Source organism: Schistocerca piceifrons, chromosome 2, assembly GCF_021461385.2.
Source record: "Schistocerca piceifrons isolate TAMUIC-IGC-003096 chromosome 2, iqSchPice1.1, whole genome shotgun sequence".
NCBI classification, from domain to species: Eukaryota; Metazoa; Arthropoda; class Insecta; order Orthoptera; family Acrididae; genus Schistocerca; species Schistocerca piceifrons.
Window position 1 is genome coordinate 468849320 of NC_060139.1, and position 17186 is coordinate 468866505.

Here is a 17186-nt window from a genome sequence, read left to right on the forward strand (position 1 = left end):
CGCGCGGCTGTGCCCGTCGGAGTTTAGAGTTCTCCCTCTGGCATGGGTGTGTGTGTTGTCCGTAGCAGAAGTTAGTTTAAGTTAGATTAAGTAGTGTGGAAGCCTAGGGACCGAGGACCTCTGCAGTTTGGTCCCATGGGAACTAACCACCACCACAATCGTGAGATATGAAACCAGAAGCCTGAATGGGCAAATAAGTTTTTATAAAAATTCCTTCTGAAACAGATACCTTCTAGAACGGACTATCCGTATTTGCCCGCAGCTCGTGGTCGTGCGGTAGCGTTCTCGCTTCCCACGCCCGCGTTCCCGGGTTCGATTCCCGGCGGGGTCAGGGATTTTCTCTACCTCGTGATGGCTGGGTGTTGTGTGCTGTCCTTAGGTTAGTTAGGTTTAAGTAGTTCTAAGTTCTAGGGGACTTATGACCACAGCAGTTGAGTCCCATAGTGCTCAGAGCCATTTGAACCATTTTTTAGAACTTTCTTTCATCGAATATCAACCGATGAAAAGTCATGTCATGCTTTGTGTCCACCTCCACCAAACACTTAGCATGTTGAATTTTCTGGCACCCTGCATGAATTTACACGGAAACATTCTCTTCCTTTGGCAGTAATGGAGGCAATCAAACCTATTTACAGAGATTTGGTAAACCCTGAGCTACTAAAGAAGTGTTTACATGGGAAGACACAGAATGTGAATGAGTCCTTCAATAATGTTGTGGGGTGCCGTGTGCTTAGAAACGTATGTGTTAGCCTTATGACTCCAAAGTGTCTGATGATGTAATAGCTTTAATGGTGGGTAATATGAAAGACTGAAGGTTCTGGAGAAGTGAGGGGTACGATTTGGACAGAACACAGCTAAAGGATTGCGGGAACTGGATGAGCTTCGTGTGTACGTGAAGCAGAGTTAGCTGCTCAGCAAATGACAAAAGAAGCAAGAAAGAAAAGGAGGAGGCAAGCACTGGGCTGTTGTGACACTGAAGTAGACACAGACTATGGGCCAGGGCAATTCTAGTGCATAAAAAACGCAGAAATGTAAGTCTATAAGAATTTGTAATAAAAATGTTGTAAACCTCAATACCTCTGAACTAAGTTTTTTGCAATAAATGGCCCGTTTTCTAACAAAGTACTGATAGTAGACACATGAAATTTTCACATCGTGCCAAGTGTGAGATTCAACACATATGGAACTAGAATAATTAAAATATCCTGAGTTGTTTGGTTTTTATGTTCATTTATTTACAAAATTCTGTAAAAAAATTGAGTGTTTGAAAAAAAAAAAGAAAAAGATAACATGCCCCACAATACAATTTTAGTGATAATTCTAATTCAGTGAATCTAGAAAGGTGCATTGAATAATTATGGAAAATTGTAAGTTGGTGTCTTAAAAAGTTTCCAACTTAATGGGTCACAAAATTCGATAATTTGACATTGGCATCATAGGACAGTGTCCCCTTAAGCAATGTGAGTGTGGTAAAGCCACACAGTGTGGAGAATTAGCCACTATGAGCAGGATATATCAAATGAATTTCGTTACGATGAACTAAATAAGCGCTAGCACTGAGAATGCCAGGATGAATGAAAAGTATATTCTAATTCTGAAAGGAACTACATTCTTTGGTGCAACTACCTCCTGTTTGTAGGGAACCCGGCATAATCTGCCCATGACCTTTTTGCTGGAGGACGTCACGGTACCAATAAAGCAAAGTACATATTTTAACTGCTGTTTTCTTTTTGCCCAACTGGCAAAGTGATATGTCGTGCAGAACAGCGGATCATCTCTTAGATAACCAGAATTTGAGCTAGATAGCCCTGACATTTTATCTTTTGCGTGAGCCATTGCCAGCACAAAGAACGTTGGTGTAATTTTCACAGTTGTGTTTAGCATCAAGGTTTTAATTTACCTTTCACAAATATTTAGCGTGACCGCCACCGAACGCACAAGAACATTTCGAAGATAGCCAAATTCGTCCTACATTTTTGCCAATGTGTGTCGAGTGAAATAATGCATTCACTGGTGTTACCGTGGCAACACTGCACTCTCGACGAAAATCATGCCGCACAGTTGTAGCTGAATTGCCCCTTTTCCAACAGAGAATGCAAAACACATTCAGTTGTTTATTACCATCTTGGTACAACACACTCAGGGTAACGATCGAGCAAGACGCACCACACAGCGCCTTACCGGCAACCATATAAAGCAACAACTTCTAGTTGGCGCCACGATAAACTTTTAGTTGTGATGCGTAATTGAAAGTTCACCCCAAGTTTCTGTCTTCATTCATGTACAAGATACAACCTTGTGAAATTCAACGATTGTTTAAATACTTTGTAGCATAATGCATGAAAAACGCGGAAAGATTTGACGTTGTTTGATACCACTGTTCTCGATTAATGAGTGGAGTTAGTCGCAAATGTCAAATATCTAGGAGAATGTAATTTTCGTTTCTACTAGCATATGATCTGATCTAGAATTCGTCTGTTGTTCCCAAGCTCCGAGATTTATGAACACTGTTGTTTACATATACAGCCAGCTGTATTTACAGTATTGGCCATTTCAGTTACAGTAATGGCGATCGCTTTCAAAGCACAGAAGACTTAATATTCACGCACGTGGCATGGTAACAGATGCACTACACATCTGCAAGAATAGCGAGTCTTCAGAAGGCAGCACCGTGTTGATCCGGCTACGAAAGCCTTATGAAGTCAGTGAGTATGGATCCACGGAGGTGCAGCACTGTTATGAATATCGGCAAACACTTCTGACCCTGCAGGTTGGTATACCGTATAGAATCTACTCACGGAACCTACTGCCTCGAGTTCTTTATGCTGAAGTTGCGGTCTGGGATAAAGGACGCATTGGCTCTAGGAGTCCAGTCCATGGGGCATGCCGTTATCTCTAGAGCCATATTTTGCAACATATACACCTACACACCGCAGACCACAGTACTGTACGTGTCAGCAGGTACCGTCCGCTCTACTGTCACGTCCCTCCTTTCCTGTACCAGTCACGGATGGTGCGACAAGAAAGATTGTTGCTAATAATTCGTGTGAGCTCGATTGTTTGTCGTTTTACCTTCATAGTCTTTTCGCGACACATACGTAGGAGGAAGCCATATACAGAGTGTTACAAAAAGGTACGGCCAAACTTTCAGGAAACATTCATCACACACAAATAAAGAAAAGATGTTATGTGGACATGTGTCCGGAAACCCTTAATTTCCATGGTATAGCTCATTTTAGTTTCGTCAGTATGTACTGTACTTCCTCGATTCACCGCCAGTTGGACCAATTGAAGGAAGGTAATGTTGACTTCGGTGCTTGTGTTGACATGCGACTCATTGCTCTACAGTACTAGCATCAAGCACATCAATACGTAGCATCCACAGGTTAGTGTTCATCACGAACGTGGCTTTGCAGTCAGTGCATGTTTACAAACGCGGAGTTGGCAGATGCCCATTTGATGTATGGATTGGCACGGGGCAATAGCCGTGGCGCGGTACGTTTGTATCGAGACAGATTTGCAGAACGAATGTGTCCCGACAGGAGGACTTTCGAAGCAATTGATCGGCGTCTTGGGGAGCACGGAACATTCCAGCCTATGACTCGCAACTGGGGAAGACCTAGAACGACGAGGACACCTACAACGGACGAGGCAAATTCTTCGTGCAGTTGACGATAACCCTAATGTCAGCGCCAGAGAAGTTGCTGCTGTACAAGGTAACGTTGGCCACGTCACTGTATGGAGAGTGTTACGGGTGAACCAGTTGTTTCCGTACCATGTACACCATGTGCAGGCACTATCAGCAGCTGATTGGCCTCCACGGGTACACTTCTGCGAATGGTTCATCCAACAATGTGTCAATCCTCATTTCAGTGCAAACGTTCTCTTTACGTATCAGGCTTCATTCCAACGTGATCAAATTGTAAATTTTCACAATCAACATGTGTGGACTGACGAGAATCCGCACGCAACTGTGCAACCACGTCATCAACACAGATTTTCTGTGATCGTTGGGGCAGGCATTGTTGGTGATGTCTTGATTGGGCCCAATGTTCGTCCACCTACGCTCAATGGAGCACGTTATCATGATTTCATACGGGATACTCTACCTGTGCTGCTAGAACATGTGCCTTTACGAGTACGACACAACATGTGGTTCATGCACGATGGAGCTCCTGCACATTTGAGTCGAAGTGTTCGTACGCTTCTCAACAACAGATTCGGTGACCGATGGATTGGTAGAGGCGGACCAATTCCATGGCATCCACACTCTCCTGACCTCAACCCTCTTGACTTTCATTTATGGGGGCATTTGGAAGCTCTTGTCTACGCAACCCCGGTACCAAATGTAGAGACGCTTCGTGCTCGTATTGTGGACGGCTGTGATACAATACGCCATTCTCCAGGGCTGCATCAGCGCATCAGGGATTCCATGCGACGGAGGGTGGATGCATGTATCCTCGCTAACGGAAGTGAAGTCAAGCTGATACGTTCTGTTGCAGTGTGTTTCCATTCCATGATTAATCTGATTTGAAGAGAAGTAATAAAATGAGCTCTAACATGGAAAGTAAGCGTTTCCGGACACATGTCCACATAACATATTTTCTTTCTTTGTGTGTGAGGAATGTTTCCTGAAAGTTTGGCCGTACCTTTTTGTAACACCCTGTATTGTTTGGCTCCTCTGGCAAAGTACCCTTACGAATTTTAACAGTAAACCACACCGTGATCATAGCGCCTGCGACTGCACTCTGGTGACCATTCATTGAGGCTTCGGTACTTATTAAGTGAGCGTGCAACGACAGGCGTTGCCCTTCATTTGGATTCTCTATTTCCACTGTCATTCTTTTCGCGTAAGGATCCCAGACAGACGAACGTATTAAAGTATTCAGGGTATTTGTAATCCACCTGCTTTTTGGGTGGACTGCACTTCCAAGAAATTCTTCCAGCGACTCTCACTCTGGGATCTACATCTACATCTACATTTATACTCCGCAAGTCACCCAACGGTGTGTGGCGGAGGGCACTTTACGTGCCACTGTCATTACTTCCCTTTTCTGTTCCAGTCGCGTATGGTTCGCGGGAAGAACGACTGTCTGAAAGCCTCCGTGCGCGCTCTAATCTCTCTAATTTTACATTCGTGATCTCCTCGGGAGGTATAAGCAGGGGGAAGCAATATATTCGATAGGTCATCCAGAAAACCCTCTCGAAAACTGGCGAGCAAGCTACACCGCGATGCAGAGCGCCTCTCTTGCAGTCTGCCATTTTGCTAAACATCTCCGTAACGCTATCACGATTACGAAATAACCCTGTGACGAATCGCGCCGCTCTTCTTTGGATCTTCTCTATCTCCTCCGTCAACCCGATCTGGTACGGATCCCACACTGATGAGCAATACTCAAGTGTAGGTCGAACGAGTGTTTTGTAAGCCACCTCCTTTGTTGATGGACTACATTTTCTAAGGACTCTCCCAATGAATCTCAACCTGGTACCCGCCTTACCCACAATTAATTTTATATGATCATTCCACTTCAATTCGTTCCGCACGCATACTCCCAGATATTTTACAGAAGTAGCTGCTACCAGTGTTTGTTCCGCTAACATATAATCACACAATAAAGGGATCTGCCTTTCCCGTGGCTAGTTTTATGTGAAGTAGCAGAAAAGAGAACCGCGAGAAACTTACCATCAGGATTGATGGACACAAAACAGATGAAGTTAGGGAATTCTGCTACCTAGGCAGCAAAATAACCAGTGACGGACGGAGCAAGGCGGACATCAAAAACTGACTAACACTGGCAAAAAGGGCATTCCTGGCCAGGAGAATTCTACTAGCATCAAACGTAGCCAGGCATCAAGGTGTAATTAATTTGGCAGTGGAGGGCAGCGTGATGGGTAAAAATTGTTGAGGATACTCATGGTGTGAACACGGTAAGCAGTTTAAAAGGTGTGTAAGTTACGATAGTTTTGCCGAGATGGAGACTTTCAGTTGGTAGACTACGGTCGAATGGTGCTTTAAACCAGTTTTCAGACTGAAGGCCGCAACAATGGATTTCAGAACTTCTTTCGGAGCTGCTTTTGTAAACAGAGGTGGTGGTGGTGGTGATGGTGGTGTTAGTGTCATTGCCATGGATAAAGGAAGTTGTTTGAGGCGGAGGCAGATCGCGTGCCTGCTATCTTCCGATAAGCAAACAGCGAACGTATTCCCCTGCGGCGAAGCCCGCCCTAATTGCAGCTATTTCGGGAGCGTCGATAGGCAGCACCAGGTGATTTATGCGCCCGTTAACCTGCCCTGGCCCGTGCCGCCTCCACAACGGATCACTCGGCCCGCGTTCAAAAGGATCCTAACGAGACCGGCCCGACGGCATGCCGGGCACGTCACCCGGAAGCGCTCGGCGCCCAGACGGCTGTTACCCCCCTTACACTCTGTATCACTGCTGTCGCCCTGCGGCTTGCGACGCTGGGCTTACGTACGGAGAGGAAAGCCTCCACTCTCGTCAAAGAAATCTGATGGTACTGCTGTTTGCTGTTAGTGCCTCCTTTCTCTTGACAAAGGATGATGAACACTTGTCACTGTGAGGCTGAAGGTTATGTGCAGTCCAGCTTCGTTGTGGCTAGTGTTTCACCGTTGCTGAGAGAGAGGTAAGTATAGACCTAGACAAATATAACGAAGAAGGAAGATTAGATTCTAGCATAGACCCAGACAGAGACAACGAGAAAGGAAGCTTAGGTTCTAACGGCCGTGGGCGTCAGGGCCATTAGCAGCGGAGCGCAACCTCAGGTTGAACAAGAATACTCTAGGGCAGGTGGTCCGCGGACCCTTTAGCGGTCCGCCGGCTCTTTCTAGGGGGTCCGCGGCCACCTTTCACCAAATCGTGTAAAATAATGGGTAAAATTATTGAACAAAAATGTGAAAATCAACTTCATCACTATTTTTTTTTCGTGTGAAAAACATGTGTACTTTTACTTCAGGTCGTATTCTCAAGGAGCCTCTGCGATTCCTAAGTGAGAACACATACACAGTTTAGTGCCGAAGAATGCGGCTTCTCTGATCTACTGTTTCGCAAGAATACGGGAGTCGCTTGTGCGCCGGCTCACGGCGCTAGATGCACTGAAACCTTTTACACATGCGCGGAGCGACCTTTGTCGACCAATCACAGCGCTCGCTGGCACGTGTGCGGCCCCAGGCATCATTAAATGTTAAACTTGCTTTGTCAGTGCACTACCTATTTCGTAAGTCGACTTTTGACCAGTTTATTACTTCTAACATGGATCGGTGGCTGAAGTCAGGATCATTGAAGAAGGGTGCAGTTTCTCCATCGCCTTCACAACAAGGAGTTTCCAGTTGAAATGAATGAGGAGGGAGGACGACGAAAGGAAGAACAATCACAAGAAGCTCCACAGCCGGATTTATTACGTGAAAACGCTGCAAGTACTCCATTGGTTGCAATATCCTGTGGAAGTGGGATAACCAAGAATCATAAGTACAACGAAAGCTATTTAAAAATGGGCTTTATGGAGACAAAGGAGGGTAAAGCTCCGTGTGTAATTTGTGCGCCTATCCTTTCGAACAGTTCAATGGTTCCATTTAAATTGCGCCGTCATTTTGAAGGTATTCACCCGGGCTTACAGGCTAAAGACATCGATTTATTTAAAAGAAAGAGTGCTGACTAGCTGCTTCTCAGCATTGCATGAAAACTCTTGCAAAAACAATTAATGAAAATTCATTAAAAGCTTCTTTCTTGGTTAGTTATCGAGTGGCAAAAACAAGCAAAGCTCATACCATTGCAGAAAATCTCATAATTGGATCGTTAATTTCAAGTTGTTTTCATTCATCTCTAAACCAAAGACTATTGATACTTCGGTTGACCGGGGGGGGGGGGGGGGGAGGGGTCATTCGGAACATGGCACTTGCATTAAGAAGAAGCTTTCAGTTCCCATCGGTTTCGCTCTGAAATTCTTCGACTGAAGAAGGGGTCCGCCAGCTGGGAAGGTTGGGAAGCCCTGGTCTAGGGAATCGAGTGCGGCTGTTAGCACTTTCCCGCGAGCAACAACGTGCGTTTTCAAGTTGGCGAAATTCTAGCCGCCCTCCTGTGGAGTTTAACTTAACTCGATTATTTTGAATTGAAGCGCACCAGCGGAATCTTCTGCCTTGTGGCCGTTACCTGCCCTGGACGCTGACGTAAATTCAGGCAGTGTATTTCCCTCGTCGTTTTGTGGCTGTCCAGCACGGCCTGTAGTTTGACAGCTGGATGTGTAATTCGTTGTGGGCGCCGATACCTTCTGCGTTGTTCCATTGAACTTCCTGTTGTGTTCTGGTCGAGTGGAGCGGAAGTTATCCTGTCGCTTGGTCCGTTGACTGTCACTCGGTTGGGTTGCCGTCGGTTTGAGAGTTGTTGGGCCGACTGTCTTTCACACGTAAGTGACCGTTAGTGTTTGGATTCCAGTCCGATCCTTGGAAACTTCTGAGAGCCGTTTGATGTGCTGCCTTATTTGACCTTGTTGTTTGTTTGTGTATGGCTTCTAGCCGATTTTAAATTAAACTTGTTTACCGTTAAGGGGTGAGATTGTATGGGCCTTCAGCCTGATTTAAAGAAACTTTAGGATAAGACCTTCTGCCTTTTGTAATTCAAATTCTTGTTTTGAGTCTTAAGTGACTGGCCTTCAGCCAGTTTAAAATTAAAGTTGTTTTGCCCTGAGGCGTGAGATTGAATGGCGCATTTAGCCGGGAATTAAGTTCTAAAATTAATGGTTGGCTAGCTCTGTTTTTAATGTTTTCTTTACTTTTGTAATGTTTGTCAAATGAATAAAGTAGTGTGTTCGAGTGCAACTGACAGCCACTCATTTTGGCCCCTTCCCACAAATTAAACTATCTGTCCCGTCCTACGGGTATAGCAGGGGATCTCATCAGTCTCTATAACGAAGGTAATGGAAATGTGTGTAACAGTGCAGGCTAATTGTAACGATAATACAGACTGTAAATCAATTATACTACTGCCATTTTTACAGCCACTGGTTCTCTAATCCCACAGCCGTTTAGTTTACATCACCCTTTGAGTTATTTATTTATTTATATTTTAATTGATTTCTCGATTATTCTCATACAGCTACCTGATTAAAATAATAACTACTCCTCCTGTTTGATTCATTGCATAAATAACAGATGTAATTTATATAATTTTGCCAGGATGATGCAGATTAATCGTTGAACACGTCTTACCTCGACGAGAGACAATACAAGAATCGATATTACGGAAAAACTCTGAATATTCTCGATAAAATTCTAATAAAATTCTAATAAAATTCAGTCGACGACTTTAGGTCAATAAGTTGTTTATACGAGTATCAACAAATCCTTGGAAAGCAGTAGTAATAATCATGTAAAAATGGGATTCATTTGACATTACACGATCGCTACGATGGTTGACCGCAGCATCAAACTGTCTCAAAGTAATGCACTGTCAGAGCCAATACCAGTTAACGAAAATATTTTCTGCGATTGCCTCCCAGGAAATTCGAAATGTTCACTAACAGGTTTTCGAAGGCATTACGATGATTGTGGGTTTTACGGGAGTAGCAACATCCTCACCCTTCCCCGACCTCGCCTCTTATCCCATACACAGAGTACTAACATTTAACAAAATAACTTCCGTTCTATTTATGACATCGCTTCGTGCTTCTAAAACACTCACCAAACCAAACCATGCTGAGCTCCGTGGCTGTGAATTATATGACTTTAATAAATACAGCAACCTTAAACTTTGTTATGTATTTTTATTTAAGCTAATACGCGTTTCGGGCTTTCACCCATCTTCAGTTAGCGTAACACATATTTGAGTCTACATTCAGTACATAGCTACAACATCGACAGAAAATTGGATGCTGCAGGTGCCTTTCTACACTGCTTGTTGTTATTTCAACTTGCTTTCAATGTTGTAACGATGTACTGACTGAAGACTCAAATATGTATTACGCTAACTGAAGATCGGTGAACGCCAGATGAAACGCGTGTTAGGTTAAATAAGAATACATAACAAATTGGCTGGTCGCTGTGTTTATTAAAATAGTACAGCAAATGACAATAATTTGGTGTCATAAATGTATTTTCCAGTCGTTAGAGCCGACGCTAAACGAATATCTCGTTCACTTGAAATAGGGTCGCATTGACCATATTTCTGTGAGAACTATGAACGAAATCTTGCCATTACGCTCAGATTTCTAGGTTCTAAATATCCCAGAGATGCATAGGACGGTATTGCAAACACGACTAGAGGCAACAAAATGACACACGCGAAGTCAGCTAGAAAATATTTGAAAGAGAAAATAAATACAATAGTTATATTTAATCTTTTCTTTTAATTCACTTCAACGGTATCGAAAAATTAGCTTGCTTAACTGGAAAATTCTATCTCGTGTTTAGTTAGATCTTCTAACGGCTTTTTGTTTAACTTGTTGTTTTTGGATTCGTAAAGTTTGCCGTCCTGTTACTTCATCTGAAAAAATTCCGTACTCGCTAAATTGTCACGAAGACCAACCGCTTTGAGAAGGAATAAATGGCGTTATATTGACCACTTACAACAGCGTGTACGAACATAACTAGCTCTCTACACTTGGGAGCCACGCTGTGTAGCGGTATAACCTCCTTTACACCTTCTTAAAGGGCAGGTTTAATTTATTTAATAAGTATTTTCCATTATGTATGATTAACACGCGCGTGTAACGGGACTTGGAATAAATTTCTAAGGCCAGACGCTCATCCTGACCCCACCCCCCTACCCTAGCACCCCGCCCCCGTTTCCCCTGACTCCTTCTCCCGCCCCCCCCTCCCCCCCACCCCTGCACAACAGCATCGTCTCCATCAACGTTAAGAGGGAAATTTCGTATGCGTCTTCTGTCTGCGAAGCAAGTAAAATATATTGTTTATATTTTATACGAGTATTGTGCGTACACATTTTGCAACTCAGGGGGGAGACGAGGACCAATTCCTGAAATTTGTAGGAGGGAAGAGGGGGGGGGGGGGGCAGCAGTACTTGACAGAGGACGTACATTGGCAAGCATTGTAGGTAGGCCTCGTACATCTCATGCTCTAACAATACGCTTTGCAACAGTAGAGTGGTATCTACTGCTCCAATTAGCATAAAACTACGGGGAAAAATGAGCTCAAATTGAGACAGCATTAGTTTCAGCCAACAGTGCGCGAGAGTTAGCAATGCCGTGATTTGTCGTAGTGCAGCGCTAAAATTTAACGCGAACTACAGTATTCACCGCTGTCGAGAAGCATTTTTTTCACTTTTGGTGCTCTCTCCACAGAGAAACAATTAATTGACCAATAAGTCTAAGCTATAAAGAAATTTTAAGTACTTAAGCGGGAACGACAAGGTGTGGGACGAATATATTGCTCAAATTCAGGATTTTTTTTTTACCGTACTGGAATGTAGTGGACAAATGGAGCTTGCTGCAATGAATAAAGCATACATTGAAGTTATTATTGGCATTTTTATTGAAAAATTTTAGTACCTCCTCTGTGTAATTAGTATTTTCTCGAGACACCTCTGAAAGAAGGTAGATGGATGGTTGTCGCTGTAACTCCGGTTGTGGTTACCTGAAACATGAAATTAACGTATATTCTGATCCTTACAATGGAATTTTAGTTTCTCGTGGATTTGCAAAAAAAAAAAATTATAGATATTTGAAGAAATGGCCATTTTTCGACCCCTCTTTTTTGGCCGACAAAATATTAAATATAACAAAAAAAAATCAGTTACGATGAACCGAAGAGAATTCAATTTGCTTCAGCGGAGATTAAAAATCATTGAAATCGGATGAAAATTGTACCGTTGACGACGACACCCATGCCGAAAAACATGGTTTTGAGAAAAGAGCGTTTAAAGTTTGACAAGTATTTATCATATAAAAAGGGACAAAGTTTGAAACTTACGGGATACCATCGATGCGAGGTGCATAGTGACTACCGCCCCAGCTAGTGGATAGCCGCTTTCTGCTACTTTGACCTGATAAGCCCTCATTTTCGTCCTCAAAGCCCTTCTCATCAGTGAGCGCACCGCCACTGGCGTCTCCGTCTTCACAGAATCGGTCCAGTTCATCGCCGATTTTGATTTGACGGGCATTTTCCACGTGCAGTAATGCAATGTCGGCTACACTGAATAGACATACGGCCAAATCTGAAGCAATGTTGACAATTTCGCCTCTGCTGGATGTTATTTTTGGAGCGTACCTCCAAATGAGAAAAGTGAAAGTCTACTATGTGTTCGAGATATTGGTAAACATTTGCACCATTAGAGACAGCCCTGAACATCTCACGGACGCAACAAACGCAGCGTGAGCGCGTAACCGGTTCTCTAACGCCGAGGCGTGCCGCTCACGCTCGGCTTCAAACGTTCACAGAACCGTTACTTTTCAGAGTGCACGCATAATATTTTGGGGAATAATTATTCAATGTGTATACATTCTAGCTCCACAAGAAAAAAAGTTTCAATTTTTTTTTTCGACAGACACCTTATTACATCTACATCTACGTGATCACTCTGCTATTCACAATAAAGTACCCGGCAGAGGGTTCAATGAACCACCTTCAAGCTGTCTCTCTAACGTTCCACTCTCGAACGACGCGTGGGAAAAACAAGCACTTAAATTTTTCTGTGCGAGCCCTGATTTCTCTTATTTTATCGTGATCATTATTTCTCCCTATGTAAGTGGGTGCCAACAGAATGTTTTCGCAATCGAAGAAGAGAATAGGTGATTGAAATTTCATGAGAAGGTCCCGTCGCAACGAAAAACGCCTTTGTTCTAATGATTGCCACTTCAATTCACGTATCATGCCCGTGACACTGTCTCCCGTATGTCGCGATAGTAAAATACTAGTCGCCCTTCTTTGAACTTTTTCCATGTCGTCCGTCAGTCCCAACTCATGCGGATCCCACACCGCACAGCAATACTCCAGAATAGGGCGGACAAGCGTGGTGTACCCAGTCTCTTTAGTAGAGCTGTTGCACCTTCTAAGTGCTCTGCCAATGAATGGCAGTCTTTGATTTGCTCTACCCACAACTTTATCTATGTGATAGTTCCAATTTACGTTATTTGTGATTGTAATCTGTAAGTATTTAGTTGAATTTACAGCCTTCAGATTTGTGTGACTTATCGCGTAATGGAAATTTATCTGATTTCTTTTAGTTCTCATGTGAATAACTTCGCACTTTTCTTTATTCAGGGTCAATTGCCACTTTTCGCACCATACAGATGTTTTATCTAAATCATTTTGCAATTTGTTTTGGCCATCTGATGACTTTACAAGACGGTAAATGACTGCATCATCTGCAAACAATCCAAGATGGCTGCTCAGGTTGTCTCCTACATCGTTAATATAGATCAGAAACAACAGAGAGCCTATAACACTTCCTATGGGACCGCCGGATATTACTTCTGTTTTACTCAATGACTTTTCGTCTATTACTACCAACTGTAACCTTTCTGACTGGATATCATGAATCCAGTCGCACAACTGTGGCGATATTCCATAGGCACGCAGTTTTGTTAGAAGACGCTTGTGAGGAACGGTGTCGAAAGCCTTCTGTAAATCTAAAAATATGGAATCAATTTGACATCCCCTGTCGATAGCACTCATTACTTCATGAGTATAAAGAGCTAGTTGTGTTTCACAAGAACGATATTTTCTGAATCCGTGCTGACTGTGTCAATCATTTTCTTCGAGGTAATTCATAATGTCCGAACACATTATATGTTCCAAAACCCTACTGGAAATCGACATTAGTGATGTGGGCTTGTAATTGAGAGGGTTACTCCTACTTCCCTTTTTGAGTGTTGGTGTGACTTGAGCAATTTTTCAATTAGCTTGTGTCTCGGGTTTTTCGGCCGACGTTCGTCTGAAGATTTTACTGACGTTTCGCCAACACGAGTGGCTGGCATTCTCAAAGTCCACCCTCCATTGCTCATGGTGAACTGGAGCCGAGCTCGTGGCTGCAGTCTCAACGTACCTGGCGCGCGGTGAGCTCGGCTGCAGTTCACCACCAGCAATGGAGGGTGGAGCTTTGACAATGCCAGCCACTCGTGCTGGCGAAACGTCAGTAAAATCTTCAGATGAACGTCGGCCGAAGAACCCGAGACAGAAGGCAACAGGCAGTTTGTCACCAAGTGGTCACGAAAACCTTAACAATTTTGCAATTTTCCAGCCTTTAGGTGCAGAACTTTCTGTGAGCGAGCGGTTATATATAACTGCTAAATGTGGAGCTATTGTGTCAGCATACTTTGAAAGGAACCTGACTGGTTGCATCATATATCTTTTGCGCTGAACCAAAAGACAATTACAAAATCACACTTTCACCGCATGGGCTGCAACCGCATTAGAGGACCGCCCTTTCTTCTCATGAGCGTCAAAATGATTATAAGTGCCTCCTGCCCGGCCCCAGACGCTGCAGAGTTCCTTCTCAGTGATATTGTTCGCAGTTAATACTGCAGCTTGTGTCTCCAGCGAGCCCTGTTCCAAGTTTTAATCGCCACTGCTGCCGTGTTACCTAAGTTTCTTCTTCTAAGCCACCAAACCTGTTGCTCTCAGCGCTTCAGTCCACGTATTTACTCCGTGGGTACTAGTTACCACTTAGTTTCTTGCACGAAAGTGTGTTGCCAAACTTCTTGTACTACTCCTTTAAATTCTACGTGCAGCCACACCGTCAACAACAGAAAATATTTATATAGCATTCGAAACCAGACTATCATACATAGTCAACTTTTGTAGTCCTGTCTTCCTCAGTTGCGTGTAATATTACGGTATTTGATAATTTTTACTTATGGACCGTCTGACAGCAATTGAATAACACACAATTTTAGTGCCATACGCGTTTCGCCTTTATTTTCTGCAAGGCATCATCAGTGGCCTGGAATATGTACATATGTTAGCTATTTTATTTACATTTTTGTCACTGTGCCTATAGGTTATAAACAGTTCTGGTGGTTGGTATTTCCTATTAAATAGTAATGTTTTGAACTGTACTTACAGGTTGCGTAGGCAGTTTCTTAAGCAGTTTCTTAAGCATGATGCCTTGCAGTTTCTTAAGCAACCATGACAAACATCTTATACAAATGCAAGAAAACTTCCACATCCAGAAAGCCATAGCAGAAAACAAACATGTGATAAATGAACAAACACACATCAGCACAGGCTCCCTACTACACTTAATAAAGGAAATGATAACATAAAAAAAATCTATATATAACACCAAAATACAAACAGACACACACACACACACACACACACACACACACACACACACACACGCATACACGAACAGACCACAGATACTTCAATAGTTACACTCATAAGTTTGGCAGTAATATTCGATCTTTGGCAAAAACATTTGACAGCCGGCAACAGAAACCAAAAAATTGCATTAAAACAAGCGTTCAGTGCATAGTGCTGTGGAATGTGGAAAAAAACAGCAAATTGGCGCTCATAGGAAGAACAACAACACAAAAAATGCAACAGGAGCGTAATATGTAAGAAACTGTCTACGCAACCTGTAAGTACAGTTCAAAACATTACTATTTAATAGGAAATACCAACCACCAGAACTGTTTATAACCTATAGGCACAGTGACAAAAATGTAAATAAAATAGCTAACATATGTACATATTCCAGGCCACTGATGATGCCTTGCAGAAAATAAAGGCGAAACGCGTATGGCACTAAAATTGTGTTTTATTCAGTTGCTGCAGACGGTCCATAAGTAAAAATTGTCAATATACCGTAATATCATACATAGGTTCACCTGCGAACTTATGCAACATGTACTTAATCAGTTTGGAAATTATCATTTAGTGACATTCACTGAATTTTATGAGCAGATATTAAATACTACCAGCTAACAGACGTAATCAATCGTGAGACTGAAGTAGCATCAAAGCCAAAGTACTCGTACGTTACGTGCTCAATCACGGTTGCAGGGAGCAATGTATTGAATACACAGAAAGTGTTATAAACACCGCCTTCAGACACAAGGTATGACAGGATTATTTTTATACTTCCAGTGTGAAGGGAGAGATGTTCTCAAATAACGTTTTTGTTATTTGACAAGACTGACAGACGAGCGAGGTGCCATATCCATTTAGTTACCTGTACTTGTGCGTGTCTGGGTGCAGGCTGCCCGACAACCGGTTTGCATTTCAGTGAAGGGGGTCGCCTGAATACGTAGTCGGAGGTCGCTGGCTGGATTGTGTATGTTTAAGAGCTTGTGTGTTACTTGCGTCACAAGACAGCTATTTATATGACCAACACGCTCCGAAACAATTGCAGAGAAATGACTGTTTTTGTGAGAGGTTATAAATTTACGTATCGTTCAAGATATTGCGAACAGGCTCTTAGAGTGCACAATTCAAATACTAGAGACGATTAGTAAGCAACATTATAAAAAGATAACTTTCCCAGGCCAATACATCTCTCGACAAAAAGAAAAAACCAACTTTTTGTGGAACTCGATATTGATGAAGATGTTTCGAACGTCTCAAGCGCGGAAGTTGAGTGTAGACTGTGGTAAAACAGTTGTTTCGACAGTGGAACAGTCTGGAATGCAGGTTAACTGTTACATAGGCATACAAGGTGTGAGGTACTAAATAATAAGTACTACAAGAAACAGCTAGAAACAGAAATCTCTAAAAGTATTTCCCACAGCTGATAGGGTTGTGGGACGTCCGCAGTGCCATTCAGGAGTGGCTGGGAGGATGTGTAAAGATGAGAAAATGTAGAGCAAACGTCCGAAAATGATACGTGTACATGTGAACATGATTTGCACAGCACTAAATTTACACCACGGCAGTCGTTTTCAAATAGTGTTAGTTCGCTCTTAAAGAGTCTGTCTGTGATCCGCTAACACTACTGAAAACTTCGCCTAGCGCAAATATGCTATTATTCAACGTGTGGTGAGGAGGTTCCAGAATACAAAAGATTTCTTGAATTGGGAATAAATTAGCTTTCTTTTCCCCACAAATATCTTGCTACTTTGCGTTAAAAAAAAGGTTAATCGTAAGTTATTCAAGTCTTCAGTCTTGTGCAAGCCTATTCATCCCTGTACAACTAATAAAAGCTACATCCATTTTAATTGGCTTACTTGGTCTCCCTCTACAATTTTTAGCCCTTATGCAACTCTCCACTACAAAACTT